The sequence below is a fragment of the Dendroctonus ponderosae genome, unplaced genomic scaffold, assembly GCF_020466585.1.
Source record: "Dendroctonus ponderosae isolate FM_Combo_2020 unplaced genomic scaffold, Dpon_F_20191213v2 Dpon_F_20191213_3, whole genome shotgun sequence".
Lineage (NCBI taxonomy): Eukaryota > Metazoa > Arthropoda > Insecta > Coleoptera > Curculionidae > Dendroctonus > Dendroctonus ponderosae.
In genome coordinates this window covers 1,994,181-2,004,724 of record NW_026018508.1, presented here as the reverse complement: position 1 = coordinate 2,004,724, position 10,544 = coordinate 1,994,181, and the positions used below count along the sequence as shown (strand labels likewise).

Below are 10,544 nucleotides of genomic sequence, written 5' to 3'. Positions count from 1 at the left end.
TAAAGTGGAATTCTGCAGGCACAAAAATCAACAAAGCGACCATGAAGCGACCAACTATGAAACGGTTACGTTTTGCCTCATAAACCTTTTTATAAGTTTGCTTTAATTTTTGTCACTAAATCGATCTGAATAGAAAAAATAGGGGTTTCCATTTGAATTTTTTGGGAAAATGCCTTTTTTGACAGTTTTTATAAAGGATGCAAAACTCATTTTTGGCACATTGAGACATGGCACCTTTGGCTACCACAAGCTAAAGTTATATTCAAATTGATTGACCTAAATAGGCGGAACAACGAATTATTTCCAAGGCTACACCTGTCAATTTTTTGGAAAAATGGATATTATACCACAACGGTTGAAATTTTGTACCCAGCTCATTTAACAAAATGTCCCAAAAATATGACCGATAATTCAAAAATGTAATAATATACAGGGTGTTCCATTAAAAATAAGCGAGTAAGTACCTACTTCCGGTATAACCGGAAGTGGTACCGCCTTGAAAATCGTTACACAACATCGTTACCTTGTATTGGAACTTTCAGAACTCTGGTAATTTTGGTTTGGCGAATACTTCTAGTGTAAGCTCCCAAAGACGGACCCTGTATACTTCTACTTACTCGGATTTCAGTTGTAAATTCAAGTCTTGTCTGAGCTTATTAGGTATCTCCTGTACATGTTAACTCAAACGTACCATTTTGACAGTGTGCGTCATTTTTCAAGTGGTTTATTTTTTTATGACAATTGAATATCAGAAGAATCATTGAACCTTAAAATTTCTGCTACTTTGTTAATCCAAACTAATATTGAAACATTACAAAATAGTTTCTCTGTTCTTATTCTAGTTCAGAACGCTACGATTATACAACACATAAGTTGATTCTTCAAATGAAAACATTGATATTTTATTGCTGATTATAATGCTAACATTCTCAAAAATTCATTTTTTTCACTAACGGAACGCAGCCATTGTCTAGTCTAGTAGCCCCTTATTAAGGTTTGCAAACATCTCTTAACAACTTAAATAACTTAGATGAATGAAAAATGAGTGCCTAATTGAGTTGCTTGTTAATCGTCAACTATTAAATCTGCAGTTAACAACAAATACAGGAAATTTCTAGAATAAAAACTCTTTTTGATTTGAAACTGATATTACAATAAACACAATTCAAAATTTGGTTGGGAAAACTTAATTTTTCCAGGCTTGTCACATTGCAGATTAGCTTCTAGAAGAACCAGAACCAGAAGATTGCAAACAAGCGCTAGGTGATTAAGACGGCGTTCATCAGCGTGCTTGAAATGCCCTTTGAAATCAGGATGACTTAGAGTACAGGCTGGTTTTTGACTTCCCTTCTCAATTGCTGTAATTTTTATCGACATCAGAAAAGTGGCCAAAAACAATGAACCTGAATACAGTCAGAAATTTTGCAGTTAATCAGTCAGAAAATTAAGTTTTTGTCGTATAATAATACTGTTTCCGTTCTGATACTGTTTATTTAATGATGGGTGGTAGTTCTCTACATATTTCTGTTCCACTATGTAGCAAGTGGTGACGGGTATACAAAATAAGAAAATTAGTTAAGCGGGAAGCAGACAATTATCTGAAAATAAACTGATGTCTCAGAAAAACAATTTAAGTGAGTGAGTCCAGACCTGACGAGTAATTAATGCCAGAAGCTTCTACTTTCTAGAATTCATTTGAGCGAAGTGCGCCTCACGATCTCAAATCTTTCGATGAGGTGATCATCATATACCTACGCATTAATTTTCTTACGTAATTGTCACTCAGATGGAGCCTACAGTCTGGGTTCTGAAGTTTACATTTTGAAATTGTAGATATTAAACTATAGTTCTAGGAATCAATTTCGATTGATCAACGTGTAAGTAGAGTGGAAAATCTTAGTGGTTTTAGTAAAGCCAAGCACCCTTTAGTAGTGTAGGTACCTACCTTTTTGAACTTGTGTCATTTCAACTCTAGAACTGTTTGATGCAGTTTTTCGCTTGATTAACTGCTAAAAAGTCTAATTCACTTTGCTGGGTCAGTAGAAAAACTGAAGATGTTTGCCCTTGTGGTGCTAAATGTCCACTAACGATAGTGATATACAGGGTGGTTTTTTAGTGCGATAGAATTCATAATTTCCGTTAGTGTTGATGTTTCGAAAAATTGTTCCATATAAAAGTTGTTGACGCACAAAGTGTGCACGTTTTAAAAATCTCTTATATGATACAGAGTGTCCCAGAAAAGCTAGGCAAGATCAAAGTGTATTTTTTTAAATAGAACTATCTATTTTTCATTAGCTCGTGGAATGAAGCTTGAAATGGTGCATATGCACCGTAAATTGTTTCTTTCTTACTTGCAAAGGCACATTATCGACATTTTAGGAAAATTATGCTCCAAAACATGGCATCTAAAAATTCATTGTAGAAGCAAAAAAAAACAGTTAAAGATACAAAAAAATTGAGCTGTATGGTGAACTGGAGCTCCACCCTCTAAATACCACATTCTTTCCTTGATATAATTAGGTAAATGATCAATTAAACGTGGCAACTCAAATTTTGACACTTATTTATTGACTTCCATAGCCAACGTACAAAATGTAGCTTCTTTTTGAAATTTTTAAATAAAATAAATTATAATTTGAAAACGGTTGATTTCAGAGCTTAAAGTGTAAATGCAGATTTGCAACTTTGTAAATTGTCTATCTAATGACGTATTAATATACAGGTACTTCCAATTGAAAAACCAAAGTTATATTGCGTTAAAAAGTTTTAGATTGAAGTCCACATTGTTAACACCTTGTACAATATATTGATATTTTGGTTCAACAGAATTCTTAACGGATCTGTGGTGAATGGAACGACGTGTTTTTTTGTATTTCTAACTGCTTTTTGTTGCTTCTACAACTAATTTTTAAATACCATGTTTTTAAGAAAAAAATTACTGAAATCGCGATAGTCTGCCAACGTCGTAAGTAAGAAAAAAACAATTTACGGTGCATATGCACCATTTCAAGCTTCATTCCACAAGCTAATGAAAAATGGATAATTCTATTTAACAAAATACACTTTGATCTTGTCTGGCTTTTCTGAGACACTCTGTATCATATAAGATATTTTTGAAATGTGCGCACTTTGTGCGTCAGCAACTTTCATATGAAGCTATTTTTCGAAAGTTTAACACCTTTGGAAATAATGGACTCTATCGTACTGAAAAACCACCCTGCATATGTGTTATTTAGTTAGTTAATAAACAAAAAAATATATTAAAATATTTAGCTTACGCTCCTGTCCGCTTAATGTAGGAAACATGGTGGGTACCCACATACAGGCAGACATTAAAGAATCAAAACACAAAACAGCATTTCTACCTCAAGACCTTAATGTAATATAATCACATCAAATATACGAATTTTAATTTGGTACTGATTTAATATTTCGTTCTTCACATCGTCACACACTGACCTCCAAAACATATTTCAGATAAAAAAACAATTTTTGAGATACTTGCGAGAAGTACTAGTAGTTGGTTGTTGAGAAGCTTGTGTCTTGCCACTACCTAGATAAAACGGAATCCGCAAAACAACAATTTTCCATTCGAAACGCTTCAGATAACAGTTATGGAAATTAAATTACTTATAGCGGTTATCGAATTTTCATAAAGTATATAAATAATTGCCTGTAAATACCCAAAAACTAAATATTACAAAAGCTCTTTTAAATTTTCGGTGCGACGCCAGATTTTAGCTATTACTTTTGGTTAGCGCTTTTTATGTTGCCATGAACACTTCATGGCTTCTGGAAGCTAAAATATGCTTCTAATCAAATCCTTTTATTCATGTATCTCTAGCGAGTAAAACGCGTAGTCATTTAAAGTAAAAAAAGTTGTTAAAAGGGATATTTTTAAGTGACAAATTAGACTTGTTTAACAGTTTTTAAGTAGAAATTAACATTTTATTTCAGATTTTATCAAATCATATCATGTACTGTTATTAGTTAAAACATTTTCGAAAAACCAGTTTCGATTTTGCATCAATCGGTATTTGGCCACTTTAAAACGTAACTGTTTTATTGGTCATAACAAGACTTCAACTAATTAAATAGCCATTATTACCAATATGTAAACAATAAAGTCACGAGTTTCATCACATGTGGTGTAAAATAAAGCAGATGATTATTTCCAAGTGCCGAGTAACACGTTAGTATGCCAATTAAGAATGTTGTGTTGTTTTTTTCGGTAAAACCTGTATTCGGTCACATATTGCCCAGCGATATTGGCCCTTTGTAAAAAGAGCTTGAAAAGAAACGAAAAAATAAGTTGAAACCTTACCAGAATTGAAAATAAAGTGGAATTCTGCAGGCACAAAAATCAACAAAGCGACCATGAAGCGACCAACTATGAAACGGTTACGTTTTGCCTCATAAACCTTTTTATAAGTTTGCTTTAATTTTTGTCACTAAATCGATCTGAATAGAAAAAATAGGGGTTTCCATTTGAATTTTTTGGGAAAATGCCTTTTTTGACAGTTTTTATAAAGGATGCAAAACTCATTTTTGGCACATTGAGACATGGCACCTTTGGCTACCACAAGCTAAAGTTATATTCAAATTGATTGACCTAAATAGGCGGAACAACGAATTATTTCCAAGGCTACACCTGTCAATTTTTTGGAAAAATGGATATTATACCACAACGGTTGAAATTTTGTACCCAGCTCATTTAACAAAATGTCCCAAAAATATGACCGATAATTCAAAAATGTAATAATATACAGGGTGTTCCATTAAAAATAAGCGAGTAAGTACCTACTTCCGGTATAACCGGAAGTGGTACCGCCTTGAAAATCGTTACACAACATCGTTACCTTGTATTGGAACTTTCAGAACTCTGGTAATTTTGGTTTGGCGAATACTTCTAGTGTAAGCTCCCAAAGACGGACCCTGTATACTTCTACTTACTCGGATTTCAGTTGTAAATTCAAGTCTTGTCTGAGCTTATTAGGTATCTCCTGTACATGTTAACTCAAACGTACCATTTTGACAGTGTGCGTCATTTTTTCAATTTCAATATTAGAAGAATCATTGAACCTTAAAATTTCTGCTACTTCATTAATCCAAACTAATATTGAAACATTACAAAATAGTTTCTCTGTTCTTATTCTAGTTCAGAACGCTACGATTATACAACACATAAGTTGATTCTTCAAATGAAAACATTGATATTTTATTGCTCATTATAATGCTAACATTCTCAAAAATTCATTTTTTTCACTAACGGAACGCAGCCATTGTCTAGTCTAGTAGCCCCTTATTAAGGTTTGCAAACATCTCTTAACAACTTAAATAACTTAGATGAATGAAAAATTAGTGCCTAATTGAGTTGCTTGTTAATCGTCAACTATTAAATCTGCAGTTAACAACAAATACAGGAAATTTCTAGAATAAAAACTCTTTTTGATTTGAAACTGATATTACAATAAACACAATTCAAAATTTGGTTGGGAAAACTTAATTTTTCCAGGCTTGTCACATTGCAGATTAGCTTCTAGAAGAACCAGAACCAGAAGATTGCAAACAAGCGCTAGGTGATTAAGACGGCGTTCATCAGCGTGCTTGAAATGCCCCTTTGAAATCAGGATGACTTAGAGTACAGGCTGGTTTTTGACTTCCCTTCTCAATTGCTGTAATTTTTATCGACATCAGAAAAGTGGCCAAAAACAATGAACCTGAATACAGTCAGAAATTTTGCAGTTAATCAGTCAGAAAATTAAGTTTTTGTCGTATAATAATACTGTTTCCGTTCTAATACTGTTTATTTAATGATGGGTGGTAGTTCTCTACATATTTCTGTTCCACTATGTAGCAAGTGGTGACGGGTATACAAAATAAGAAAAGTAGTTAAGCGGGAAGCAGACAATTATCTGAAAATAAACTGATGTCTCAGAAAAACAATTTAAGTGAGTGAGTCCAGACCTTCTACTTTCTAGAAGCTTCTACTTTCTAGAATTCATTTGAGCGAAGTGCGCCTCACGATCTCAAATCTTTCGATGAGGTGATCATCATATACCTACGCATTAATTTTCTTACGTAATTGTCACTCAGATGGAGCCGACAGTCTGGGTTCTGAAGTTCACATTTTGAAATTGTAGATATTAAACTATAGTTCTAGGAATCAATTTCGATTGATCAAAGTGTAAGTAGAGTGGAAAATCTTAGTGGTTTTAGTAAAGCCAAGTACCCTTTAGTAGTGTAGGGACCTACCTTTTTGAACTTGTGCCATTTCAACTCTAGAACTGTTTGATGCAGTTTTTCGCTTGATTAACTGCTAAAAAGTCTAATTCACTTTGCTGGGTCAGTAGAAAAACTGAAGATGTTTGCCCTTGTGGTGCTAAATGTCCACTAACGATAGTGATATACAGGGTGGTTTTTTAGTGCGATAGAATTCATAATTTCCGTTAGTGTTGATGTTTCGAAAAATTGTTCCATATAAAAGTTGTTGACGCACAAAGTGTGCACGTTTTAAAAATCTCTTATATGATACAGAGTGTCCCAGAAAAGCTAGGCAAGATCAAAGTGTATTTTTTTAAATAGAACTATCTATTTTTCATTAGCTCGTGGAATGAAGCTTGAAATGGTGCATATGCACCGTAAATTGTTTCTTTCTTACTTGCAAAGGCACATTATCGACATTTTAGGAAAATTATGCTCCAAAACATGGCATCTAAAAATTCATTGTAGAAGCAAAAAAAAACAGTTAAAGATACAAAAAAATTGAGCTGTATGGTGAACTGGAGCTCCACCCTCTAAATACCACATTCTTTCCTTGATATAATTAGGTAAATGATCAATTAAACGTGGCAACTCAAATTTTGACACTTATTTATTGACTTCCATAGCCAACGTACAAAATGTAGCTTCTTTTTGAAATTTTTAAATAAAATAAATTATAATTTGAAAACGGTTGATTTCAGAGCTTAAAGTGTAAATGCAGATTTGCAACTTTGTAAATTGTCTATCTAATGACGTATTAATATACAGGTACTTCCAATTGAAAAACCAAAGTTATATTGCGTTAAAAAGTTTTAGATTGAAGTCCACATTGTTAACACCTTGTACAATATATTGATATTTTGGTTCAACAGAATTCTTAACGGATCTGTGGTGAATGGAACGACGTGTTTTTTTGTATTTCTAACTGCTTTTTGTTGCTTCTACAACTAATTTTTAAATACCATGTTTTTAAGAAAAAAATTACTGAAATCGCGATAGTCTGCCAACGTCGTAAGTAAGAAAAAAACAATTTACGGTGCATATGCACCATTTCAAGCTTCATTCCACAAGCTAATGAAAAATGGATAATTCTATTTAACAAAATACACTTTGATCTTGTCTGGCTTTTCTGAGACACTCTGTATCATATAAGATATTTTTGAAATGTGCGCACTTTGTGCGTCAGCAACTTTCATATGAAGCTATTTTTCGAAAGTTTAACACCTTTGGAAATAATGGACTCTATCGTACTGAAAAACCACCCTGCATATGTGTTATTTAGTTAGTTAATAAACAAAAAAATATATTAAAATATTTAGCTAACATGACTGGACTGTGCGTCTAGGTGCCTCGAAGAATAAGATATTGTATAAATAAATTGCAAAGTAACTATTTTTTCTAAGAGAGACATATTAACGGTGAAAGCCGTTTGCAACGTTGAAAAATCTACCATCTGACGGAATCAAATGGTTGATTTTCTCAACGTTAATAACCTCTTTTCAAAACATTAAAAACATTTTATGCATTAATAACTCTGTTTATTATTTTTATTCTTTTTCTTCCTCGTGCGTTAGGACTCAGAGTCCTGTGTTTTTCTTCAACTTCCTAGTCCTGGGATGCTGATGTCCAGCTTTCGTACCATCGCTTCGGTGGTCTTCCTGGGAGTCTTGAGCTGTTAGGTTTTTGGTCTATGGCGATTTTTGCCATGCGGTCGTCGGCCATTCTCTCTACATGGTCTCTCCACGCTCTTCTCCTTGCTCTGGAGATTATTTTTATTATTATTTCGAAAACACATTATACATACAACCTTGAATTTTTTTCACCAAGTAGGAACTGACAATAAACTGCATTAGAAATATCTACTATCAAAAGAACAGGATGGCATCGATTTGTGATTTGTTCCTGGTGATTGGTTAATGGCAACAACACATTTTGCACAATTTCCTTTGAGAAAGCGTTTTCTAAAATCGGCTTCAGTATGTTTCTCTAAGGTATTTTCCATATCTCGCATATAGTTGAAAATAATATAATTATTATCTGAATTGCGTATCATGCTTGTTGATGTTTTCTTTACGTACCTTTGTAGTATGTTGAAATCTAATTCCAAGTCGTAGAGATCGTTATCTATATATTTAAAACAAAAATGATATAAAAACATAAGAAGTTGAGAACTTCCGCTAACAAAATAGCTTTGGCTATCGTTGGGATGTCTACATCCATCTCCGACAAATTCTCACCGCGTCGCCCAACAACAATAAAGTGCGCGTGCGTCAGATGCTCAACCAAACGGCTGTGCAACTAAAATTGCCTCCAGCGAACGTCGGAAGGGCGGCGTATCGTAAGAGATCGACTATGCATACCGGTCTTAGTCACATATCTATTTTCCAGCGATTTTAAACTATATTTCTTATGTTCTTTACAAAGTCAGCGATTCTGATATCGGCACGGTTTTTGGATAAATATGCCCTGCGAAACGTAATTTTTTTTGGATAAATCCAAATTTGGGATATAGTTTATGTCTTGTAAACTCAGATAAACAAGTGGTTTTCTTGGGTAAATGTTTTGCAGAAGTAAGCAAGTCTTTGTGAATCTCTGAAGTTTCAAGTTATTTTGATTTCTTTAATATCAAATTAAGTTAATTGCTTTTAAAGTAAGTTATTAATTAATTAATTTTAAGCACTCCCGTGCTTTCCGACTAAGAATGATGATTCATTCTTAGTCGGAAAGCACGGGAGATCACTTCGCCCACTGCCTCTTCGCCTTTGAAAATGTCCACCGCAGTTGTGGACGAAACGTCAGGAAGAAATTCCGATAGACCACGGCTTCAAAGCCCGGAAAACATTCCTAAATGTGATATAAAGATAGTTCTTAATATATCGTTAATATATATTATAATCGTTTATCGACATAGTCACCTGCTTACTGTTTTTCCTTTACGAATTTATTTGCGAATCGTGGAAAAACAAGCTTCAAATCAAAAGGTGTCATTAGATACGAATCATCTCGCATATTCACATATCGTTAATGGAAGTTACGAATACAATAAAACAAAAATCAATTTTTAATGAAAAATGCTGATAAGTCAAGACATTTAATATAGCCGTGACATGAGTGAGTTAAAGTTAATTGTCATTCCAATCAATGGTTGAAAATATTCTCGGTCATATGATTCGAGTATCATACGTTAATTTGCGTCGTCACGTGCTTTTGTTTATTATATGGTGTTAAGACGAGCATCTTAATTTAAAGATCAGATTGCAATCTGTGCTTGTCATGAAACACTACGACTTATTTTCATTGAGATCTATTCGAACAACGATTGCCCAGTTTTCATTTTTTGTTTACTTCAATTATCAACACATTTTTGACTTGGTTTTATTTAAAAAATTGGAAATATTCTCTCTTAAGTTGCGATTATAGCTTGGCTACCTTTTTGATACTTAAAAACACACATAAGAACTTTTTCAGAAGCGGTTCTCCTGAGTAAAATCATTAATTAATTAACACAATCTTCAAACATGTTTTAATACTGCAAAACCTGTTTGACAAAATTCTTACTTAATTTGAAATACTAATATGTTAGTATATGGGAGCCTCGACATAATATTGTGAAGACGACGTTAGTTCTTTCTATCCAATGTTTTGTACTACTTGCTATTTACTACCGTTCAAGCAAGTTTAACAGGATACAAGAGTACGATTAGACCTAATATTTGATTATTAAGAATAATCGCTACACACAAAAGCCGTTCTAACCCTTCACAAAATCAAAACAACCAAATTTCCAATCATATGAGGCTCTTACTTAGAACCTGTAAATTATTTTGACAGATACGAAATACGATATTGAAACGTCGAACTGTACATATGTTCATTAAACTCAATCGTGGACCAACTGAAAAAATGCCACAGAGTTAAAAGTGCATAGAACGAGCGTATCAAATGTTATTAAGCCGTTGAATTTTAGGCAGCACATGAGCGCGGAGGTGTAAATGAACAGTTCAGGACTAAGACAAAGTCAAAGTTTGCCAAGAAGTTTCTCGTTTGGCAAACTTTGTGTAGCTGTGAGGAGCGCAGGGAATCTTTTGTAAGGACTTGGACGATCAGCACCGAAATTGACGTAAGAGTGTGTCTCCAAAAAAGATTGTTGCCATTCATGAAACAACAAGTCTCAACTTTCTTTCGGCCAAACTTGGCTTCGTGTCACTACAGTAAGAGAGCTATAGAATGGTGCCAAATGAATAAAGTCGTTTTGGTGCCGAAGGAAGCCAGCCCACCAA

The 10,544-nt window shown here is 33.7% G+C and overlaps 2 long non-coding RNA genes across 2 annotated transcripts; both read right to left on the bottom strand.

The window, feature by feature from the left end:
- Nucleotides 1-700: 700 nt before the first annotated feature.
- Nucleotides 701-3,561, bottom strand: LOC125503973. The gene is made up of 3 exons (XR_007281203.1): nucleotides 3,279-3,561; nucleotides 1,946-2,083; nucleotides 701-1,358 (listed from the first exon to the last, which is right to left on the bottom strand). It is a non-coding gene; the product is annotated as an uncharacterized LOC125503973 (long non-coding RNA).
- Nucleotides 3,562-5,196: 1,635 nt separating this feature from the next.
- On the bottom strand, nucleotides 5,197-6,483 carry LOC109535666. Its single transcript, XR_002171742.2, has 2 exons — nucleotides 6,256-6,483; nucleotides 5,197-5,675 (listed from the first exon to the last, which is right to left on the bottom strand). It is a non-coding gene; the product is annotated as an uncharacterized LOC109535666 (long non-coding RNA).
- Between the last annotated feature and the right edge of the window lie 4,061 nt (nucleotides 6,484-10,544).